Source organism: Anastrepha obliqua, chromosome 5 (assembly GCF_027943255.1).
Source record: "Anastrepha obliqua isolate idAnaObli1 chromosome 5, idAnaObli1_1.0, whole genome shotgun sequence".
In the NCBI taxonomy this organism is placed as follows: domain Eukaryota; kingdom Metazoa; phylum Arthropoda; class Insecta; order Diptera; family Tephritidae; genus Anastrepha; species Anastrepha obliqua.
This window is the reverse complement of record NC_072896.1, coordinates 55162451-55176792: the sequence shown is the minus strand read 5'-3', so window position 1 is coordinate 55176792 and position 14342 is coordinate 55162451. Positions and strand designations below refer to the sequence as shown.

General features: G+C 37.2%; 1 protein-coding gene across 1 annotated transcript in view; it reads right to left on the bottom strand.

Annotated features, from left to right (window-relative positions):
* LOC129248440 (lipase 3) overlaps positions 1 to 13897 on the bottom strand; it is a 58642-nt gene extending 44745 nt beyond the window's left edge. The window contains exon 1 of the mRNA XM_054887988.1: positions 13808 to 13897. The gene's annotated coding sequence lies outside the window, so the exon portion shown is untranslated. The remainder of the gene's footprint in view (positions 1 to 13807) is intronic.
* Between the last annotated feature and the right edge of the window lie 445 nt (positions 13898 to 14342).

Below are 14342 nucleotides of genomic sequence, written 5' to 3'. Positions count from 1 at the left end.
AAACAAATTAAAGTAATAAAAAAACAATCAGGCTATTTGAAATGAAGAAAAATTAATATATATAATTTATTATCATAATAAGCCACTTAGTTGCTTTGAAATAGAAAAGGCTTTGTTCAAATTGCCTTATCAGATTTGACACATGCAATAAATTTGCTTCCTGCATATTGAAACTGCTGCTGATAGCAGGGGCAAGGTTAAGGGCCAATAAAAAAATGTATTATAAAAAATTAGAAATTAATTGTTGATGAAAGCGCTTTGACGTGTATGATTTTATAGTCGATTAAGTGAATTTAATCGTAGAAATTGTGAGGAAAAAGTTGAAAGGAATAGACTAAAAATAAATACAGCAACTCACTTTATCATAGCGACGTTTGAAAAAGTGGTGTGACAAGTTTATTGAACTTCGGCCGTAGCCGAATGGGTTGGTGCGTGATTACCATTCGGAATTCACAGAGAGGTCGTTGGTTCGAATCTCGGTGAAAGCAAAATTAATAAAAACATTTTTCTAATAGCGGTCGCCCCTCGGCAGGCAACGGCAAACCTCCGAGTGTATTTCTGCCATGAAAAAGCTCCTCATAAAAATATCTGCCCTTCGGAGTCGGCTTGAAACTGTAGGTCCCTCCATTTGTGGAACAACATCAAGACGCACACCACAAATAGGAGGAGGAGCTCGGCCAAACACCTAACAGAAGCGTACGCGCCAATTTATTTTTTATTATTGTATATAATAGCAAAACACAATGAACATGTTTTTATATTAAAAAAACTGCAGTTCCAATTAAAATAAATGGCAAAGCAATTGCAATTAAACCAACTACTAAATACCTTGGAATAAATTTGGATTCGAAACTAAATTGGAATCCCCACATAAAGCAAAAGATCAAACAAATAAAAGAAAAACTTCGACAACTTCATTGGTTTGTCAGCACAAAATCCAGATTTACTATACAGAACAAGCTATTAGTGTACAAAGCTATGATTAAACCAATCTGGCTATACGGACTACAGGTGTGGGGAACGGCTAAAAAGTCTGATATAGTAAAAATTCAACGACAACAATCGAAGATTCTTCGAATTTTGACCATGTCTGACAGGTGCACGAAAAATGATGACATCCACAGGACTTTTAATATAGCAACAGTAGACGAAGAGACCAAAAAAATAGCAAGAAGGCACTTTGAAGAAATACAGGAACACAATAATGCAGAAATCAACAAACTTCTGATGAGCAAAGGGGTTAAATTGCTGTTATATTGTTGTATAGGGTTTTTCAATAAGGGCGGGTAGATGTTGAAATGGAATAAAATGGCGTTTGCTGTGTGGCACGTAGCGCCGTCCTGCTGGAACCACATGTCGTCTAGGTTCATATGGTTCAATATCGGCCATAAGGAATTGGAAGGGCCACCACGTCTACCGAAAAATGGGCGCAATGCGCGCAACGTTTGCGTTAATGAACACTCATTTTGATAATAAAGTTTTATCATTTGAACGTGCTGTTCAATCGTGTAACTTGCCATGATGATTTGGCATAAACAACTGAATAATAAACAAAAGATTTGACAGATGTCACCAAAACAAAATGGCTGCCACAGGGCGCCAAAATCAACCCGCGCCAATTGAAAACCCCTTTACTATTGTAACTATGTAGAGTCAAACTTGTATTGAATATTATTTAATTGTATATTATTTCGTTTATTTTAATTTTTATCGCTTTGGCACTGGTCATTAAGCGATGTATGTAAATCCTGGCCAAAAAAAGTAGAAACAACAACTTACAAAATACGTAGCTTTTATTTTGTATTTTTTTTTTATTGAAATTATACTCCTACACAAAAGAGTGGGATTTTACAGCGATACAAAACTGAGCTCATACTCTCAAAAATAGTATTATACAACTACTGATATGGGCATACAGTAAGTGAAAATAATATGCACATATGTATGTGCGTAAGTTTCTGTGCAGTACTTATTTTTGTTGCTCAGCTCCAGATACTTAGATGCATATGTGTACATATGTGTATGTATAAAAAAAAACTGCATTTGTTTTTTCCATATTTTTTTTTCCTTGTTCACTCTTTTCTGGAGCATAGGGTCTCGGCAAGACTTGTCTTGCGTTGGTTTCTCTAATCTAATTCATATACAGTTGCTAAAATTACTACTCGGGTATTGGCATATTTGTATGTGGCATCAAGAGTACTAAACTAGAATTATATTTAAAATGCCGTCTTTAACATTTTTGAGAACTAAAAAGAATGTAATTGTTCCAAAGTTTCCAGGTCAGGTTGACCCGACCATCTGAAAGCCATCACATGGACCTATTGATCCTTAGTATTACCAGATGGAGCTAGACCTTTACGTTTCTTCTTCAGCGAAGTCATTGTATACCGTATTTAAAGGTTTCAGTATGTCGTTTTCTTGTTCGAATTGGATGTAAACAGCGCTTTTGGTAACCTCATCTACAATTTCGTTTCCTGCAATGCCCTTATGTCCGGGTACCCAATAGATGTGTAGGCGTCTGTCTGCGGTTAGTCTCTCTTTGGCTTTTCTGGTCCTAAGAACGTTTTTCGATGAAATTTCATAAGAGTTATTGCCTTTATTGCCGCTTGATTGTCAACGTATATATTTATGTTGAAGTTGCTCGATGCCCTTGCTAGTGCTACTTCTGCAGCCTTTCCTACCGCAAAGACTTCTGCTTGAAAAATATTGCAGTAGTCTGGAGCTTAACAGGCCGCTTGATGTCCAGCTCTGCGCAATAAATCCCTGCACCTACTCCGTCCATCATTTTCGAGCCGTCGGTAAATATGTATGTGAAGCGTATTGTGGCTAGGTTTCATACCTCTTTCCCACCCCTCTTCTTCTATTGTTGTTCGGAATCTTTTCACTCAATTGCATTTCGGAGTCATATAGTCCGATAACTCGTACCTATGTTATATGTATTGAGCTATGTCCGATTATTTTACAGGTAAATTCACCCGTTGCGTTAAGTCTTGCGGCAGATTTAGTTGCTAGAGCTTTTACCGCAATGTCAGTTGGTGGTAGGTTGAGTATTCTTTTAAGTGCTGCCCTATGAATAGTTATATGTAATAGGAAGTTAGAATGCAGTAGTTTGTTAATTTTTGTTGCTCTAAACGGCAGTAACTCGTGTACGTTAACTTTCCCTTGGTGCATTCAGATGTGCATTTATTCTATGGATGCAAGAACGCTATTGGCAAAAGATGGGGCATCTCGCCAATAGTTGTATTTTAGCTCTATAATACCATTATAAAGTCAATTTCGTTATATGGAGTCATAATCTGGTGGAACTCACTGGAGAGGACGATATCGGTGAAGTAACTAGAGAGAGTTAAAAGTACTGCACTCATTGGAATCAGTTGGGTGCTTCGACTCAAGTATTCTCAGAAACTTTGGGTTCATCTCCCTGCCCACGGATCAATGTATTCTCCACTCACATTGCATTAAGAGAGGAGCGGAGGGGGACTGCACTTGGAGACAGGATCCGGTGAACATGTTCATGGACGGCTCGAAGTTAGAAGAAAGGCTTCGCAGAGGAGGAATTGGACAAAAGGGTTGCGAGGAGCCACCCAAGTTCAGGTTACCGAACCACTGCAGTGTGTTTCAAGCGGAGGTAGCTGCGATCAAAGAAGCAGCTGATTAGCTACTCATTTACGTATTAACGGCCAAGAAAATGATTAATTCCAATGCCAAAGCGGCAATTAGGGCCCTTGCCTTAATGATGGTGCATTCAAAATTGGTCAGGGAATGCTTGACTTTACTTTCGATTGCATCTGAGTTCTTTAACATCAGGCTCATCTGACTTCCAGTGAAAGCTTGATGACATTCGATTCAGTGGAAGCGAAGTTATTGTGTCTAAAGTGTTAGTATGTTTGTGTCATCGGTACAAAAATGAGTTTCGAACAACAAAGAACTAATATCAAATTTTTGTTTTAAAATCGGTAAAACGTTTACCGAAATATTTGAATTGATGAAAAAAGTGTACAGCAATGATTGCCTATGTCGTGCCAGAGTTCATGGGTGGTTACAAGTTTCAGAGATGGTTGTGAGAACATACAATATATGACAATGAACATATGGGCCCAAATCACCCAAAATCAGTAATCACCGAAATCTCCATCGAAATTGTTCGTAAATTTATCAAAAATTAACCGAAATCATAGCTGAAATTCATGGAGTCGGAGTTGCATATCTCCAAAACATCGACTTATCGCATTTTAGCTGATAATTTGGGCTTACAAATTCTGTGCACGCTTTATTCTGCACAAGTTAACTGAGGAACAAAAATTGCTCAGAATTCAACATTCGAAAGACCTCGTTAATTAGGCCCCAGACGAGCAACCACCAAAAAATCGAGTTTGAAGAAGTCAAAAATCAAGTCGATGCTCATTTGTGTTTACGATTCCAAGGGAATTGTCTCCAAGGAGTTCGTGCCAACGGTCCAAACCGTCAATGCAATTTTATATTTTGGCGTTTTGAAGGGTTTGTTGCATCGCATTCGTCGTATTCGACCTGAATACCGCGAAGGAGGAAGCTGGCGCTTATAGCATGATAATTCACCATCTCATCGATCCACTCTTGTGACAGATATTTTGACTAGAAATCGCATTTTAACCATCAATCACTTACCGTATTCGCCTGATATGGCTCCTATTCGGAAAATTGCATTTGGCCATGAAAGCGGCGAAACGTTTTGCGTTCGCAGAGGCCATCCAAAAGGCTTGAACTGACATCCTGAAGGACATTCCGGTTAATGACTTGAAACACTCTTTCGAAAAGCATTTAGATCGCGCGAGGCCATTATTTATTATTTTGAATAAATAAACTCGAAGTTATCAAAACAAAGCTCCTTTTGTTTCTATTTTAGCTAAGCCTTGTTTATTTTGGACTTCACCTTGTGTTTTTGGGCTGCATTTTAGCTCGGTAAATCCATCTGTTATGAGTATTTTTGGCTCTTTCCAACAAAAGATGCATAGTACATACCTAATGAGGAGTTGGAGGGTTAAAATGTTTCAAAAAAATATTCTCCATTATTTTTACATAGAACTGCTAACCACACAATATACCTAAACTGTGAGGATGACATAGTTTTCTATGCCAATTTACCATAAGAAGGGTGACAACTTTGACTCGCACTAAAAAAATGTAGAAGCAAACTTTGAAATCACCAATGCACGAATGTTTTTTTGTCATTGTCGAAAACTGGTCGTTTGTTTTGTGTTGTACAGTCTAATTGATGAAATGAGTTTCATATTATGCAAGGAATGCCAAAATCTGGGATGGGATCACGAAAAAAATTTAAAAGGACAAACCTAAACATTTGAAAATTTCGTGTACACTCGATCAATCTTTGGAGGAACTGTAAGTGTTCATTATCATCAAATTAATTACTTTACAATATATTCTGCATCATTCATTGCTCCTTAGCTACTCTTTATTATGCCGCGCAATAATATTTCTACTCAAGTTCTTTATAATTGCATACTTTTTAAGTTGAATTGCTTATATTACTTTACAATCGGTGTGGAACTTGTTTTGTGTTTTCTTTTGCTTATATTCCATGCAATTATAGCTTTCATCACGACTCAGCTGCGCCCATGTGCTTGTGGAAGCGCTCATCTAATCAAAATCCATGCTATACAGAAAATGTGACTCATGGATTAAAATGTATTGTGGGCATAATTTCAAAAATATCGATGACAAATTAGCAAAGCAAGATAAGGTAATGGAAGCAGCTGTATTAAACATTGGCCGGCGGAGTTCTATAGGCATACATAAATGTAAGGTAAACTACTATATGTAACTGGTAAATTACTTCTACGAATTAAGATAAATTCTGATACTTATTTTCAAAGCTATCGACCCTTTCATTAAGCGCGCAACTAAGTTCTCCAAGTTTGATGAAAATACAACTTTATTCTGAAAAAAAAGGTTACAAATGAAGCATTGAAAGTATTGCCCATCGCTGGCTACTACTTTTTCCCATCTTTCTGGTAGATATCGTATACCGTCGCGGTAAAACTGTTCATCTTTTGAGGCTATCCACAGATCAAGCTATTTTTTGATGTCTTCATATGAATGGAACTGCTGGTCAGCTAGACCATGTGCCATTGATCGGAACAGGTGATAATCGGACGGTGCAATATCTGTAGAATATGGCGGGTGGGGTAGGATTTCCCATATCAGTGCTTCCAGGTAGGTTTTAACGCGTTTGGCAACGTGAGGCCGAGCGTTGTCATGCTGTAGAATCACTTTTTCATGCTTCTCCGCGTATTGCGGCCGCTTCTCGCGCAGTGCTCGGCTCAATCGCATCAATTGAACTCGATACCGATCCCCAGTGATGGTTTCGCTTGGTTTCAACAGCTTATAATAAATAACACCAACTTGGTCCCACCTTCGCAGCGTGAATAATCGACCGAGGCGACGACGTAGAAGCATGGGCGGGCAATCGGGCAGTCCCCATGACTTTCTTTTCTTTGGATTGCTGTAATTAATCCATTTTTCACCACCCGTCACGATGCGATGAGGAAAACCCTTCCTTTTTTTGCCGCTGCAGCAGTTGTCCACAGGCGGAAAAACGAAGTTCAACATCCCTTGGTTTTCACTCATAAGGAACCCAAGTCCCCTGTTTCTGAATCATTCCCAAAGCATGCAATCGCTTGGGAATGGATTGGCGGGTAACTCCTAATACTGAAGCAAGCTCTTCTTCCGTTTGACACGGATCCCCATTGAGCAATGCCTCCAATTCAGCGTCTTCGAAGGTTTTTGGCCTTCCTTCACGTAGACGGTCGTCAACATTAAAATCACCGTTTTTGAAGCGACAGAATCAATACGTGCCGAGCGATATTGTTTCACTTAAAGCAGTATCTCCATAAACTATTTGTAGCTCTCGATGCGCTTCAGCCGTCGTTTTTTCGAATGAAAGAGGAAAAGCAATACTTCCCGCAAATGATGATTATTCGGCATGAAATCAGACATTTTCACAAAACCAAAAGTATAACAAAATCACCACAAAAGCCAAAACAAAATCACTAATGTGTCGAAGCAGTTTGTTTACCATATGTCTAAGCTTGGTTTATGACGTTTAGGTTATGTTAGAATCGACTAGAATGCACTGCTGGCGGCATCTATTGACAAACAGCGCGAATTTAATAGCGCATACATATATGATAAAAATTAAAATTAGACAAAAATTTTTATAAAATTTCCTCAGTGCTCTAAAAAGCACTAATAATAAGAAACAAACAAAAAAATGTAAAAGAAACTAATTAAATTCAAATTACTATGGAGTAAATAAAGACATTTACTCGCGTGAAAATAAAAACAAAAAAATTTAAATTTTATTTTGGGCTCTCTTTTGTTTTCAGCAAATTCTCAAATTCTTTCCACATTGTGAGTTTGACGCTCCATGGATATAAAAAAGTGTTGCCCCATTCAATCGCTCTTGTGACATCGTATTTCTTAAATGGTCTCTCACTTGATAGGCCACTCAAGCACCCCTAAACTGTTTGAATGCAGTGTAAAGGATACAATTTATTTTGCGGTTAAGTCTTTAAATAACATGGCTTTTTAACTGGCCGTTCTACAGATACTAATCTTGTTGTTTTTAGTAAATTCTGTCTGTCATCGTTTTCTGAAGACTCCAAGTTGATTGGTTTTATACTGACTTCACTAAAATATCTTGCAAAGTGTCGCATGAGATGCTAATAAAAAAGTTGACTTCCTTGAGTTTGGCATCTTAGGGCTACTTCTTTTTGTCATTTTTGGCATAAGCCAATGTTTTACTGATTCTAATTTCTTCCTCTTCGCGGATGATTAAAAAATTTTCTCATCTGTCAATAGATGCCAGAAGCTTCAGCTCAACTTGAACAATCTTCATCGTTGGTGCATGAAGTGGCGTCTGTCTTTGAATATTAAAACATATTTTCATTTAACATTTACGAGGCGTCAATACATTTTTAACACATCCTACACCATTTCTAATAGAGCACTACAAAGTGTAACAGAGTTTAAGGATCTTGAATTTTTTATTCAATACGAAATTTTCCTTTGGTGGCCTCATTAAGGGTACCCGGTGGTATAGAGCACGAAAATTTCACTTATTTTCACGTTTTTTTTTTGCCATTAAAAATTTAAAAAACGATGCTTCAACTTTTCGGGCTTTATTAATACGTTTATTGAGCATACAAAAAATTTTTTTTTTTACTTTTGAAACAATATTTATTATTATAAAAATGCCGCTGAAGATGACCCTCTCGAAAAATCGAATCCGGACGACGTAGATGATTTCGAGACTTTTACCCATCTGAAACACAAAATTCAAGAAGATTCTTAATCAGAAAGAGTGCAGTTATGGTCGGAACTAGAACAAATCGAAAAAATGAAAAATTTACAAAATGGCGCGCTTTTGAAAAAAAGTTCGTAAAATCGGGTTTATTTCACCAGTTTTTTAGTTTAAAAAATAGGAAATTATTTCAATAAAATTATGATTCTAGTTTCGACGATAGCGATACATGATGTGAACAACATATCCAAATTCCAAGGGATTCGGTTGAATAGTTTTTTTGTTTTCATCCCCGCCGTGCCGAAAAAACTCGTTTCGAGATAAATGAGTTTAAAGTTTGAGGTACAGGAGCGTGCGGAGCGCTCTCTACCTAGTTAATGGGATGTAGAAGCTATAATATTGGGGATTTCCGCATGAAAATTTCACAGTATATTCTTAAGATACCATACCTTCGAAATATTGAAAAAACTAAAAATCGATGTTTTGAAATTTCTAGACCACCAGGTCCCTTTAATTCACTTTCCACTTAGTGTAGTTAATGGCATCCTCCACTGTCCAGATCTACTTGAGCAAATAAGTTTTAATGTTCCACAAGGAAGTCTTCGCAAGTTTTGCCCTTTTTATGGCGAAAACTTTAAAATTAAATTTGTGAGTTTTAGAGACTTCAACTCATAATCTAATACCAGCCTGCTTGATTTTGCTTTATCTAGATCTAATTTTGTAAGAAATTTAAATTGAATTACTTAACTTACTTGCTTTTCTTTACATTTTTGTCTTGCCTGTAAGGGAATTTGCACTATACTAAATATTCTGTACAGAGTCGTAAAAACAAAATAGTTTGGTCAATAATTTAATTATGTTCTAAGAACCGTGATTGCCAAAAAATCCTCCTCTCTGATTGGTGATTCTAAAGTAAATCCTATTTTATCTTAACAAATAATTTTTCATTTACTTGATTAAGGCTGCAGAGCAAAATCTTTATTAAGATGTAAAGGCGTATCGGCTGTTAGGTTAGGTTAGGTTGACCTGGCTGGCTGAAAGCCATCACATAGACCTATTGATCCTTAGGGTTACCAGATGGAGTTAGACCCTTACGCTTCTTTGTAGTAGACATCTTGTAATACGTCTGCGTCTTTTGCGAATCTAAGTAAACTTTGGAGCTCTATCCCCGAGAGGTATTCGAACTTCGCATATTGTAAAGCTCCTAAGCATTTCGGCTGTGAACTATTATTTGTTTTTATTTTTATTTTTTAATAATATGTGCCTATAATTATGAAAGTGGTCTAAGTTATATATTAATTGTTTCGAGATATTTAATGAATTGCGTTTGACCGAGCTAAAAAATATTTTTATATTATACGACATTTTAATTCTTAATTTTCTTAGTCTTGATGAATGGAAATTTATTATTAATATGAAGTCTTAGCGTGAAGTCAGCGCGGGGACGTTCGGCATGAACCTGTCCTCCACTTAGAGGATTCAAAGAATCCATTGATGGTGCAAACCTACTGGATATGCCGAGTTTTTTAAGCACTTGCCCTCTGCACTTTTTCAATGCAATCACCGCGCTGCGATTTTCTTTGTACACTCCATATAAATCACGTGAATTGAATTGGAATAAAACATATGAATAACATAAACATTCAATTTAAGTTTAAAACTGCTTTGCCTATTTCTTCCAAAATCTTATAACAGAACTTAAGACCCTTCCAGATAATACTCGTATGTATGTAAATATTTATTTTGCATCATTGCACTTGTCAATCTAAACGCACTTAATTTTTCAACGCCTTTGTCGGTTTCATAAACTTTCAGTGCTGTACATGCATACATATGTACATATATTTATTTATAATATACAATTTACAATTACTTGCATTTTACAGCGGGAGCCATTATCATGCACATAAATTGAAATCAGTAAGGGCCTACTTGTATTATATAATAGAAATTGAGTTGGTGTAAAGAAAAAATGCTCTCGTTTCATACCGACAAAAAGTTGCTGAGTCATGTAAGAAGCAGAATGGAAGAAGAAAGAAAAATTGATATGCATAAATACAAGGTGGCGCAAAATTAGGCAATTTTGTGTTGAATAACTTTTTTTTAAATAATAAAAAAAATGATTTTGAGTGATGGAAATCTTTATTTTGACCTTTGCGCGCTCCATTATTTGTACAAGGTGAGGTCCAACGTAAACAAGACTGGCATCATAAAACATGTTTTTGATGGCGCCATCTTTTTAATGAGTTAGTGCGTTGGAAGTTACATCCCTAACTGACTTCCAGAGAAAGCTTGGTGACATTCGATTCAGTGGAAGTGAAGTTACTGCGCCTAAAGTGTCAGTATGTTTGAGTCATAGTGTCATCATGAGAATATGGGAATATGCACAGATTTGATTTAAATAAATATTTTTACACGTAGTAAAAAGATTAACACCATATTCCATTAAAGACTAAATTTAAGATTTGGAGCCATATTTTGTGTGGGTGGTGGACTCTTCCAGGAACTAATGAACTTTTGAGTTCATATAAGAGTTCAAATACTTTGGCGTAGTACTCAGCATAAATAAGGATATGTCCTTATCTATACATGACCGTATTCAGGTAGCTAACAGAACATATTTTGGTCATATGAAGACTTCATTGATATCAAAGAAACAAAAATTACAGATGTACAAAATTATAATAAGACAGGTTCTTACCTCTTCTTCTTCTTAATTGGCGCTTTAACCGCTTACGCGATTTTGGCCGAGTTTAACAAAGCGCGTCAGTCGTTTCTTTCTCGTGCTAACCGGCGCCAGTTGGACACACCACGTGAAGCCAAGTCCTTCTCCACCTGATCTTTCCAACGCAGAGGAGGCCGTCCTCTTCCTCTGCTACCACCAGCTGGTACCGCATCGAATACTTTCAAAGCCGGAGCGTTTGTATCCATTCGGACGACATGACTCAGCCAACGAAGCCGCTGGATCTTTATTCGCTGCGCTATGTCTATGTCGTCGTAAAGCTCATACAGCTCATCGTTCCATCGTCTGCGATATTCGCCGTTGCCAACGTGCAAAGGTCCAAAAATCTTACGCAGAATCTTTCTCTCGAACACTCCAAGCGTCGCTTCATCGGATGTTGTCAACGTCCAAGCTTCTGCGCCATACGTTAGGACGGGCATGATGAGAGTCTTGTAGAGTGTTAGTTTTGTTCGTCGAGAGAGGACTTTACTGCTCAGTTGCCTACTTAGTCCAAAGTAGCACTTGTTGGCAAGAGAGATTCTACGTTGGATTTTAAGGCTGACAATGTTATCGGTGTTAATGCTGGTTCCTAAATAAACGAAGTCTTTTACAACCTCGAAATTATAACTGTCTACAGTGACGTGGGTGCCGATACGTGAGTGCGCCGACTGTTTGTTTGAAGGCAGGAGGTACTTCGTTTTGTCCTCGTTCACCACCAGACCCATTCGCTTTGCCTCTTTATCCAGTTTGGAGAAGGCAGAACTAACAGCGCGGTTGTTAAGGCCGATGATATCGATATCATACCGGTTCTTACCTACGGCTGTGAAATATGGGTCCTTAAAGTTAATGCCGTGAACTTACTGATACAATTTCGGTCGCTGTAGCCGAATGGGTTGGCGCGTGACTACCATTCGGAATTCACAAAGAGAACGTAGGTTCGAATCTCGGTGAAGCACCAAAATTAAGAAAAACATTTTTCTAATAGCGGTCGCCGCTCGGCAGGCAATGGCAAACCTCCGAGTGTATTTCTGCCATGCAAGAGCTCCTCATAAAAATATCTGCCGTTCGGAGTCGGCTTGAAACTGTAGCTCTCTCCATTTGTGGAACAACATCAAGACGCATACCACAAATAGGAGGAGGAGCTCGGCCAAACTCCCAAAAAGGGTGTACGCGCCAATTACATTGTATGTAATTTGAAAGAGAAGACGGCACATACCGTATACGGTATAACTACGAGCTCAGTGTTTTAATAGCGGGAGGAAATGTAACGCGGTTTATAAAGTCCCAAAGATTACGGTAGATTGGACACGTTTTAAAAATGAGCAGCGAAAGAATGACTAAAACGGTATTTGAAGCAAACCCTGAAGGAGCAAGAAGAAGTGGCCGACCAAGTTGGTTGCAAGACGTAGAAGACGATATACGAAAAATGGAAATCTCACAACATAGAGCGAAAGCGGACTGTCAAGAAGAATGAAGGCGTATTGTAGAAGAGGCAATGGTCTACCCCGGACTGTAACGCCAAGATGATGATGAGGTGGACTCTCCCGTATACCAAACAACACCATATTTCAGAGTTATGCTTTTATCGGCAAAGCACACATGTAAATCCACTTTACTAAAAATCGCATAACTTTTAACACTTTAGCACACAATGATAGGAAGCATGGCAGAAAGCAAATTCTCAACATATTTCATATTTCTTCTTTCCTAAGCAAAAGTTGAGTATATTCATAATTTCATTAAAATTGGATCATTTTTTGCAGCCGATCAAATGTGGACGTCAAAATGGGAAACTTAATGCCGTTTTTCAATCGCCGATTAGCATGTAACGAAGCAGTGCACATGCAAGGGGCGCAAAATTTGTCGTCCTATAGGAAGATTTATATTTTTTGCAAATGACGTTGTACGTCAGTTATATTTGATACTTGTGAACTAAGCAGCTGCAGGATACAAACACACAAGCAAAGGAGCGCGTAAAAATCAAAATAAAGATCTCCATCACGCAAAATATTTTTTTTTGTATTATTAGTAAAAAAGTTATTCAAACTCAGAATTGGTATCTTGAGATATGGCTGACTAAAGATAAAGCGGAAAATGGTTAAAACTTTTCACTCTATTTCTATTTATTTATTTACTTTACTTCAATTTGATCTCAAATAATATAATATAATATTATTTACGATTTTCATTGCGAAGTTTTTTGTTTTTTTTTTGTTTTTTTGTTTTTTTGTTTTTTTGTTTTTTTGTTTCTTTGTTTTTTATTTTGCTTTTGATTTAAGTGAACTCGATTTATTTTTACCTCCACACACACCCCACCTCCTTTCATCACAGCACAAATACGTAGGTATGTGTGTTTGCCATTAACAAAGAAATTCACCTTGAGTGCAATAACAAAATTACGCTCCCATTCGTACTTTGATCTTTGGACTCAAGTCCCCTCAAAAGCTCCTAGAACAAGAATACATTTTGTTGTTTTTATTTTATCTTCTCGAATTTATGTAACTGTATTTGTATTTTTCGTGCAATTATGTCAAACCAGCTTAAGCTAATTAATAATGCCGGTTAGTAAGCACAAATACATATGTAAAACACGCATATAAAAGACTTTTGCCATACAAAAACAACAGTTACATATTTGGCGGTATCCTCAACTAAGTTTAGAAGCTGAAATGGGTTGCATTGCCGTTTTTGTATTTTATGATTATCGTTATTTTTAAACAGCGACAAATTTATTTATTATTTTAAAATTTATTTTTTATTTAAAAAAGTAAAATATGTGTACGTACGTGTGCACGCCTCTTATTTACATTTAATATTTTGCGCACAATTATATTTTAAGCATTTAATGTTACTTTTTGTTCGAAATCTGCATTGAATTCCATTTATGTTCATACGGGAAATTTATGTGTATTTGTTTATATGTATATTTGTATATTGATTCTACTATAACTTTTTATCGATTCTAGAACTTTTTAATGTTTCTCGTGGTACTTTGTATACCCGCCTTGACCATAACACAAACGAGACTGAACCACAAATTGGCACCGTCTATGCGAATTGGCGTGCCCAGCGATTTATCATTGAAACCGTTATGGGTTACTAAGGCCCGGCTTCCGTCTGAGCTTAGCTTGTGGTTTAACATTGAAAAATATGCAGCTCAGCTATTGACTTGAGGTGTGCGTAATTACAGGCACACACACCTTCACCAGTACCAGCGCCAGTGCATACTCGTACTGTGCATATTTGCGTATTGAATTGTTTACTTGTTTTTTTTTTTTGCTTATGCCCACTGAATAAGTACATAGTTGCTTAGAAGCTGTT